The sequence below is a fragment of the Trichosurus vulpecula genome, chromosome 1 (assembly GCF_011100635.1).
Source record: "Trichosurus vulpecula isolate mTriVul1 chromosome 1, mTriVul1.pri, whole genome shotgun sequence".
NCBI lineage: Eukaryota > Metazoa > Chordata > Mammalia > Diprotodontia > Phalangeridae > Trichosurus > Trichosurus vulpecula.
In genome coordinates this window covers 385,508,596-385,514,996 of record NC_050573.1, presented here as the reverse complement: position 1 = coordinate 385,514,996, position 6,401 = coordinate 385,508,596, and the positions used below count along the sequence as shown (strand labels likewise).

General features: G+C 41.5%; 1 pseudogene; it reads right to left on the bottom strand.

Moving 5' to 3' along the window:
• Nucleotides 1-4,817: 4,817 nt before the first annotated feature.
• LOC118838868 lies at nt 4,818-6,039 on the bottom strand (annotated as a pseudogene).
• Nucleotides 6,040-6,401: the final 362 nt, after the last annotated feature.

Sequence of the window (6,401 nt, the reverse complement as noted above, 5' to 3'; positions counted from 1 at the left end):
GGAGGGAAGAGGGAGGGCAGGAAAGGCATTTGAGTTGAACCTTGAAGGAAATTTGTGATTCTTAGAAGTCAAGGTGAGAAGGGAGCACCTTCCAAGCTTCAGGTAATGAACCGTTCAAAGGTAAGTACATGGTTGTTATGATTTTAGTGAGGGAGGGCTGTGCAAAGTCACCAGCCTCACTTTCTCTTCCAGAGACATCTGGATCCAGTGGCCTGATATTTACCAGGATGACTAGAGATGGCCCAGGATGCACTGGGAGACCCTGGCCCTTTCAGGCAAAGGTCTTTTCAGGTTCTTATTCTGAGTGAGGTAACACGCATTCAATGAATAGGCCTCTTTAAGAAGTTAATCAAGGGATGGCCCCTTTAATAAAAACTCAAAAAAAAAATCAAACTGGGAGGGCAAGACCCTCAGGGTTCCCAGCCAAAAGAGAAATGGTTATTATTTAATATTTATAGTCACTCTACTCAAATCAAAGTCAACTGCAAGTCATGTCATCATTTCCCTGATGTCATGGTCCTCTTTAAGAAAGGACAAACAAACCTGTGAGTAGCCTCTCCCCATTCCCCTCCCTTTCCCTCTCCCCTCCCTCTCCATCTCCCTCTTCCTCTCTCTCCCCCTCTTCCTCTTCCTCCTCTCTGTGCTCCATTTCCATGACTGAAGGCTGCCTCCTTAACTTTGGTTTACTGACTAGATTTCTTTCTCAAAACTAAGTAGATGGAGTGCCATGTCTGAGGAATGATGAGAAGGCTGATTTGGTTGGCCCATAGCACATGTGAAAGGGGAGGCAGAAAAACCATGTATAATGAAGCTGGAAAAGTTTGTTGGGGATAGATTGTAAGAGGCTTTAGATACTAAGTAAAGGAATATGTATTTGACCCTGGAGGTAATAGAGAAACACGGGACCTGATAGCACAGGGGAGAGGCATGGTCAGACCTATGCTTTACAGAAATCACTTTGATAGATTTGTGGAGGATAGATTAAAGTGATATGAGACTTGAGGCAAAGGGAACCACTAGGAGACTAATAAAATAGTCCAACCAAGAGGTGATGAAGCCCTTAACAAGGGTAGTGGCTGTGTTAACGAAGAGAAGGATAAAGAAGCAAGACATGGTTTGAAGGGCAAAACAGCAAGATTCAGTAACTGATTGGCATGTGGGGTGAGGTAGAATGAGGAAATTGACAACAACATCAAGGTGGCACACTTGACTGACTGGAAGGATAGAGGTGCCCTCAACAGAAATAGAAAATGTTGTAATAGGAATATATATTAGGGGAAACATAATGAGTTCTGATTTGGATATTTTGATTCATAGATGTCCATGGATTATCCAGGCTGAGAAGTCTGCCAAGTGTTTGTTGATTTGATACTGAACTTCAGGTGAGAAGCTGCAGCTAGATATATAGACAACCCAATGTGAAGGCCTTTAGTGTTGCTGCCTCCTTTGTAATTGCCCAGGCTCAGTGAAACTGGGGCCCTTTGCCCCAGTTACAACCATTTGAACGTCCAATATGTATTATGGTGCCACAATACAAATGTTTTACTTTATCCCATTCTGCTTTTAAGAAACAACAAGAATAATAATAATGTAAACTTTAGTGGGTATTACAATTTGTAAAATTACCCAATCTTCAGTGGATAATTCAGTAAGTAAAGGTGAAAAAGCCCTGGATTTGGAGTCAGAAAACCAAATTTCAAATCCTGTTTCTAATATTTACCATCTGTATGACTTTGGAAAAGTCACTTCCACCTACTGGGCTTCAGTTTCTTCATATGAGAAATAAGAATGTTGGACTGGTTGACCTGTAAGATCTCTTCCAATTCTAAACAGGTAATACTTAAATGCCACTTGAAAATAGATACTTTATGTTCACAAAAGGAGTTCACAACACTTGGAAGAGTTCTCAAAACAAAATTTAAAAGGGTGACCTTAAAATTAAGTGCATTGTGATTATAGCGGAAACTACTACTTTCTCATGCCTCATCAAGTATCACTAGGTATGATTAATTTTGATTATAATCAATTATGGCCCAGGATTTATCATGCTGGAGATGTTCTTGGATATAGCAAGATCTGCTTTAATGTTAAATTGTTGTGGCAAACTGACTCAAGAGTAAAGGTGAAGAGCAAAGTCTTATCAGGCAGTCTTTGAAGCAGCCCTGTTCCAAGAAAGGTCAGTTGTGGGGTCAACCTGTACCCCTGGATAATCTCTACATTCTCCCATTCCAAACTTAGGGTTAACACTTAACCATGGCTGAGATCAGGGTATGAAAATACTTTGCAGCAAAGCTCAAGGTCACAGGTTTGAGATCCACCTTATTCTATGGCTATAACCTGCATTCCTCACTCATTAGTTTGGCCAATGGGTGCTGTTGGCTGTAGTGTTAAGATCTTTCTGAAGAATCAGTTTTGATCAGAGAGAGATCCAAGAAAGAGGAAAATAATCCCATGTGTACAGAAATGTTCATGGCAGCTCTTTTTGTGGTGGCCAAGAACTGTAAACTAAGGGTGTGTTTATCAATTGAGGAATGGATAAATAAATTGTGGCATATAAATGTAATTGAACACTACTGTACCCAAAGAAATTATGAAAGGGAATGTTTCAGAGGAATCTGGGAAAACATGTATGAATGGAGGCAAGATGAAATGAACAAAGCCAGGAGAAAAAAATATATACATAAAAAACATCGTAAAGACAAAGGCTTAAGGATGCTATTCAACATGATGACAGGCCATGATTCCAGAGAATTCTGAGTCTACCAACTTCCTGATAGAAAGGTGATGGACTCTAGGTGCAAACTAAAGCATATATTTTGGACATGACCAAAGGGGGAAATTTGTTTTGCTTGATTATGCATATTTACTACATGGGTTTTGTTTTACTTTCTTTTTTCCCAGTAAGACAGAAAGATTGAAAAAAGTTTGTCCTTGTTAATTAAAAAAATAATTTAAAATGAAATAAAACTAATGAGTTTGGCATAGATTGCTGCCATGCTGGGAATGTAGTTCTACCTCACCCCTGTCCCTTAGAATCCTTTGCTTCCTTCAAGATTTAGCTCCAGTGCCACCACTTTCCATATGAAGCTCTTCCTGATTCTACATATTGTTAGTGCTTCTCATCTGTCTGCCATCACACTGAAATTACTTTAAATTTACTTTGTATAAATTTGGTATTGAATGTCTTCCCCCAGGCAGAATATAAGTTGTTTGAAGGCAGATAATTTTTCATTTTGTCCTTCACTCTTTACTACTTAGTGTAGTGCCTTGTGCACATATGTAGTAGGCACTTAATAAATGTTCTTTAAATGAATAAGTAAATGAACAGGGGATAACATGTGAACGGCTAAGTCTAAAATTGTTTCTAGCCTAGAAAAACTACCTGAAGTATGTGCTCAGTTAATAGCCACTTAGACTTTGAAAATTGGCAGCATTCTTGGATGAGCAGTATGGAAAACAGTGTGTGTGTATGTGTGTGTGTGTGTGTGTGTGTGTGTGTGTGTGTGTGCACATGCACACGCTTATCATTGGGTTGGAATCAGAGTCTTGAGCTTTCATCTCCATGTAATTTACAATTATGTGCAAAAGAAATTAACTCTAATGACCACGGTTTGGCTCCCAGAAAGAGATTTAAGAATCTATTTCCCTTCTTTCCCTCTACCTCCCCCAGAAGTGGGGAGGTATGAGTGTAGAACACTCAGTATGTCAGATTTGATTGACATAATGGTTAGTTTTGCTGATTTTTTTTCTCTCTTTTAAAAATTCTGTTATGAGCAATGACTCTGGGAGGGGGAAGAAAGAGGGATACATTGAGAAATGTGGTGATATAAAAAACAAGGGAGAGAAATGAATATTTAAAATAGAGTGAACCAAAATAGTGAATGACATTAGTTCTTTAGAATCACATATGCAAAATAACTGGCTGATTAATTGATTTTTTTTCAATATAAGTCTTTAGGTTCCACATAGTTTTTGAATAAATAGTCCTCGAAAACCAACCATCAGGACCAGCCAGATTAGGCAAAGTAAACAAGTCGGTCATCAGCAATTCTGTATTTCCCTGTTCTGTGCTCCTATATCCCTGTACTCTTCTCTCCACCTCCACACCCTTCCCCAGGTGTCTATCTAGACCTTTGATTCCAGGAACTTTTCAAGTGATTCTCTGCTAACGTATAAAGTGATAATAGCTTCAGGAATTCATCTTCCCAAGGCTACTTAAATTTTCAGAGGTCTGTCAAACATCAAAAAGTCCCAGAATCACAGAACTTTTGAGCGGCAGGGGACCTTCAGGGCCACATAGTCTGATCTGTGCATGATGAAGAATCCCCTCTACAGCATCACTTTAGAAGCCCAAGCTGTTTGAAAACCTGTGGTGAAAGGGAAACTCCTACTTACAAGGGAGCTAGTTCCCTTTTAGACACCTCCAGCTCTCGAGAAGTTTAGTTTAGTTTTTCTTTCTATCTACCCTAAATCTGTTTCACAGTGACTTTTCTTTTTTGGAGGGGTCCAAGGGTTTTATTTCTCATCATTCTGTGGTTGTGTACAAAAGCCAGCAGAGGAAGGAAACAAAGGGTCAGGGAACATAATTTATGCCTGGCGGTATTTTCTCCATGATAGCTTCTACATAACGTTCTTTTGTAAGGACAGGTTCTGGGTGCCCAGCAGGGGTGGCAGCCTCAAGCCTCCCTACTGACATTTGACAAACCTTTTCAGATCTTCCAGAAAGTTGATGTACTCCTGGTGCTCTACGGCCGAGCTGAGCTCAATCGGTTCGTCTGCAAACATGCTGACCACCCCTTGGTCAGCCGGGAAGTCCATCAAGTGGTCGTACAGGGCCCAGTCCTGGGAATCGGTGGTGAGCTTTTCTGCCCCTCTGGTGACTCGTCGTCAAAGTTCGGTAGGATACTGTTGCTAATAGTGAATGTGACGGCGATCCTCTCGCCGGCTAATCTCCGGACTAACCTGGCTTCTGTCCCTTGCACCCCCAGTTCCCAATCCCCACACATCTTGGGGGGCGGTTTGTGTTTCTGGATTTTCCTCTCCTCTTTAATTTCATTTGTCAGGAATTCAGAAAAGGCCTTGTCTACCTTGGTGTGGAGCCCCCCGCACGTGCACGAGCATAGGCTGGGCGCACTGCGGCAAGGCTGGGGCGCGCGGGCCTGGCCTGGGGGCGATTACTCCTCCCAGGACGCCTCCTCCTACGGCGGGAGTGGCGGAGGGTACAGCAGGACGCAGCACCCGGAGTGCGGCGGAGCGCAGCAGGGGCCGCAGCAGGGCGGCCATGATCGAGACACGCGGAGGGCGGTGGGATAGACAACGGAGAACGGGAGGACCTTCACAGTGACTTCTACTCACTGCTCCTACATTTGCTTTCTGGCTTTCTAGCAAATGATTTCCCTTTACTTACTTGTAGACTACTTGTAGGCTTGTCCTAAGTCCTTTCTTCCCCAGCCCACATGTTTCTGGTTCCCTCAAATGGAACCTTCTATAATATAGTCTTTAGTTGCAACTCCAGCCTGTTCCCTTCCCTGTCTTCTGAAGAAATAAGCGCTCAGCATTGTCATTGTTCTGAAAATACAACAGCAAAGACTCAACAAACTACTGTATTGCAGATGCATTCTAAAGAAAGGAAAACATTTTTCTCCCTTGGACAACATTCTTCTTTTAAAGCAATCTACAATTGTCTTAACTTTTTTGACTACCTTGAAACATTGTTATCTCACCTTACATCTGAATAAACCCCAAGTTATCATTTCTGAGAACTGTGACCTAGCCACACCTCCCTACTCTTGCAGTTAATTTTTAATTCACTTAGAAATTGACACTTATGACTACTAAAATTCATGTATTCAATTCCTCCTATTGTTCTAATTTGTGTAGATCTTTTTGGATCATGACCCTGTTATGCCGTGTGGTAAGTATCGCTCTCAGCTTCCTGTCACTTTCAGATTTGACATGCTCTTCTTCTGTGGCCTCATCCAATTCACTTATAAAAATGTTGACCAGCACAGGATCAAATGATTCTTGTTCACCCTTCATTCTCAAAGAAGACCAAAGACATCATAAGGGTTATGTCTTGACTTGCTGGAGAATTGAATTTAAGTGAGGCAGAACTGCACAAAGTCATCAGCCTCACTCCTCCAGAGTCATCAGAGTCAGGGACAAGATATAAATCAAGATGAGCGGTGATAGCCTGGGATGCAGTGGGTATTGAGGAATGACTATGACATAAAAGCAAAAGTATCAGTAATTTAAAAAAAAAATTAAGAGTAAAGGTCAGGGTAGGTAAGCAGGTGGTTAGATATCCTATAAGGAAACAAGAACAAGGAGGACGCAATAGAAGACAAAGTAAAGATAAACAGGAGGTCCAAAATGCAGGCAATGGGGCAGCTAGGCAGTGC